The sequence below is a fragment of the Danio rerio genome, chromosome 18, assembly GCF_049306965.1.
Source record: "Danio rerio strain Tuebingen ecotype United States chromosome 18, GRCz12tu, whole genome shotgun sequence".
Lineage (NCBI taxonomy): Eukaryota > Metazoa > Chordata > Actinopteri > Cypriniformes > Danionidae > Danio > Danio rerio.
The window spans coordinates 40641709-40645706 of record NC_133193.1 but is presented as its reverse complement, the minus strand read 5'-3'; the positions used below and the strand labels follow the sequence as shown (position 1 = coordinate 40645706).

The 3998-nt window shown below is 38.7% G+C and overlaps 1 non-coding gene across 1 annotated transcript; it reads right to left on the bottom strand.

Annotated features, from left to right (window-relative positions):
• Positions 1–3227: 3227 nt before the first annotated feature.
• LOC137488374 (U2 spliceosomal RNA) lies at positions 3228–3420 on the bottom strand. Its single transcript, XR_011007390.2, has one exon. It is a non-coding gene; the product is annotated as a U2 spliceosomal RNA (small nuclear RNA).
• Between the last annotated feature and the right edge of the window lie 578 nt (positions 3421–3998).

Below are 3998 nucleotides of genomic sequence, written 5' to 3'. Positions count from 1 at the left end.
GGCGGCGAATTTCAAGGCGCAACTTCATCTCAGCGTGACGCTGTGCCACTCTATCGCGCTCTTCCATTTGGACTTTTGCCAAACGCAACTTAAAACGCGCGTCACCTCCAGACTCAACCAAAGTCGGAGAAAAAGGTTCGAAAGGTGGCAAACCTGCTTTGGATTCAGAAGCCTCCTCCGCAGCAGCTTCGCTCGCCTCCTCACCACCAGAATGAAGAGTGCAGACGTCATCGCCGTGTAAACTTTGCTGACACTCAGCAGCCAACTGCAACACACCCAGTTCACCTAAATTGTGCACCACAACGCTCTTAATTTCTCGTTTTAACTGCTGTTTAGAAACCTTAATTTTAAAGTGCTCCGCGACGCAAATTAAATCATCCTTTCCGCATTTATCTAACTGTTCAATAGTCGGTGCGTTAATAAAATGTTCCAAATCAAATTCAGCCATACTCGTGATAAGTTTGTCTGACTCACAATAACGCAGACACCTGCTCTTTAATAAAACCTTCCTGTTCACAAAAATTTCTCCTATTTACCAGCAACAATAAATCTCACAATGCTCATCCAAAATTAAGGATATTCCAATAAAGGAACACCCCACCGCTGCCACCATTGAATGTTACGTGTTTATGATGTTAAATAATTAAAGGGATGATACGTAACAATCAGTGAGTCTATTGATGCTGGGTGAATGAGGAGAAGATGCATACGCTTGATAAGTGAAACAAAAAGTAAGTATTTATTAATGGATAATGTCAAACAATAATTGTAAGATGGAAGATAAATGTAATCTTAAATAATTGAATTAAATAAAGAAAAATAGGAGTGTTGCCAAAACAAAGAAATAAATATAACAAAACGAACTAACTAAACCCCAACCCACTAAACTGACTGAACAAAGAAAAATGCAGAAACAAAACTGTAATCTTCAGCACGTAGCTTAACTAAACTTCTTAACTCCCAAACATAATTACACATGTGGCAATGCCTCCAAAAACTAACTAATACAAAATTTTACTAAGCTGTTCGAAATGCTAGAATTCTCGTAAAGTACACAATGTTAGCCATTAGCAAAACAAGATCTCAGGTAATCCAATTCTCATAAAGATCGTTCAAAATCTCACTATACATTAACAAGAGCAGCACAAGTTTAACTGATAAATCAGGATAAACAGGGAGAAAACTAGATAAACAGCACTCGCAAACAAATCAAGCGGAACAAACAAACAAACAGTCCGGCAGACACAAGTGAGGAGATTGGCAGGCCAAGCGCTCCTCCAGAACAGCGCAAGCGCACCGGTTTTATACTGCTCGGACCCGATCCTTATTGGCGCGTCGATTTAGTGACGAAGGTGAATGACCACTCACCCGACCAATGGTAGCACACCTGAAACAGGATAGGACCACAACAAGAGAGAGAGAGACAGAAGAGAGAAGAGCGCAAAGCAGAAAACATCAAAAATACCACAAAACATACGTGAAACGTAACAGATGGGTATTCAGATTTGGGAACTACAAAGGTGTTATAATTCCCTCCTCATCATCTATTCCCCAAAGAAATCAAAAGACTGTACAAGATGTGATTAGCAAAAGTAAAGGACCCCTACGCCCAGCTGGCTTGATACATAGATATTATTAAACAAAGGATACAATGTAACAAAAGGCAAACTTTCAACAAAAGAGGGGGTGTCCCTTAATAACTAAAATAAATAAAAATTATAATAAAATACTGTTAATCACAATCATAATATTTTTTTTTTTTAGAATTAACTAAAAATGTGTTAGTGTCCCTCAGTTGTTCTTCTATCTCTCTTTCATAGAAATTTTCCCGGTGGGGACCTTCCTCCGTAGAGTCCCTCTCGAAGGAGCATCCCCTGAGGAGTGCCCGCCCCCCTCCCCCCCGAGGGGACCACCCTAGGAGAAGACTCCCTCATCGGGCCCAGTGTTTTGGGTATGAGGGAGATTAAGCTTTTGTGGGTGGCCTTCCCTTTATTTTCGGTCTTCCTGATCTGTGGGGAAGGGTTGTTCGTATTAGAAGAGATAGGAGTGGTTATTGAATCGGTTTTAATTTCTGGTTCCTGGATCTCTAGAAACTCAACATCTGACTCATGTACCGTGTTAATGGTTTCAGGCTCCTCCTCCCGGTCCAGTCCCCCCACTGGCTGGGATGTGTAGGAATGAGAGGGAGGGAGAAGCACTGGTGGTCTGACCCACCCCTTCCTCCTCCCCCACCCTAGCCTCCCATAAGCTCTCCACCTCCTCTGTCGCTGCTTGAATAGTGTTATTTTTGAGCATCTTAAGGTTTTTCTTAACCCATTTAATTGTTATTTGCCATGCCTCCCTTCCTCTGGCTTTATTTAGCTTTTTGATCTGGCTAATAGCCTTTGCCAAGTGTTCCTCGTAGTGGTCTTTAAGGATCCCCAGTCCGGTGTGCAGCCAATTTTTGGCGTTGCCCAACAATCCCAACTCCGTATCCTTGGTCGGGACCGCCGGGCGTACCATATTTGCCAAATAGTTTGACATTCTTTGCAACCGGACTGGGGGTCGGCCCTTTAATTGACCTTCCCTGAGAGTGATGGCATGGTGGAACGCTTTCAAGTAGGCGTAAAGAAGCCTGATAGAGGCTTTAAATTCAACCTGGTCATTAGACATTATCAAAGTTTTTTCTCTCAATTCCTGTAAATAAAACATATGTTAGAGTCTGGTATAAATAATAATAATAATTTTTAAATTATAACTAAATCCTCCCTAATGTCCTACCCTAAACAAGAGAAATATAGTTATATACGGTAGCTACTCCTGTTAAACAATATTCATAATATTTATCTAACCTATGCATATTGGATGCTTGTTTACCCTCTGTAACTTGTTTTCCTTTTCTTTTTCAGATAACCCTCTAATGGGGGAAAAAAAGGAGAAGAAGAAAATTTTGAGACACTATCTTCAGTGATGTACCCCTGGATCATCAAGCGTTTCGGCTCTTTAAACACCAGACACTCTCCTCCGGGGCGGCCCTGCTGGGGTTGATCAGATCCCAGCCAGTGTCTCGTAGCTAATTGTAGTCATCTGTACTGTTTTTATATTTTCTAGAATTGGGGTTAAGGAATGGAAAGGGTAGGGTTAGAGGAAAGAATGGGGTTAGGGTTAGTGTTTGGAAATTTTGAAATGGAGTTAAAATAAGGGTTAAGTTTTTATGCCTCTTATCCAATACAGTTATATTAATCAAGAGATTGTTTGCCAATAGAAATAATGAAAGTTCCAGTTGGATGTTGTATTGGCATACCGATGTACCCCCTGCCTCTTTTATCCAAATTAGTTCTCTAGACACAGGCCAAAATTAAAAAAAAAAAAAATATCAGAAAACTAAACTGATAAGAACAGATACTACACTAGTATCTCACCAAAAGGCCGAGAAGCGATACCCCGGTCCAACTACCGGTATTGAGAATAAAGGCGATGATGATGATAATAATAATAGCAACAACAATATAGATTTTTTTTTTTAGATTTGTTAAAGGAGTAGAAAAGTAATAGTTCTAATATTATAAAAATTAAGGAAATTAATAAAGATCTCTATTATTTATAATTAGTAAATAAATCATTTATGATTAAAAAGGTATAAATTAGGTAATCAATATTAACATATGAAAGTAGGTCCTAAAAATAATTATTAATTTTAAGGAAGGACAAATTACGAAGATAATATTATTAATCTTTAAGAGTTATTTTAAATAAATAATAAATTATTTTAAAAATATTGTTTCAAAGCCATAGTATTATTAATATTGATGAGAATTTTTACAAAGTTATTAATAAAAAGTTATTAATAAAAACTGTATCAGCATCTTCTCTGCTTACTCAAACACCCCTAATCCCCAACCCTAGAAATAGGAAAAGGGGCTCGGAGGACCCAGGGTTGGGCAAAAGATGAATATACCAGAGTATCCTATGATAGAGAAGAAAACTCTGTTTGGGTTTATTCGAAACGCTTACTTTCT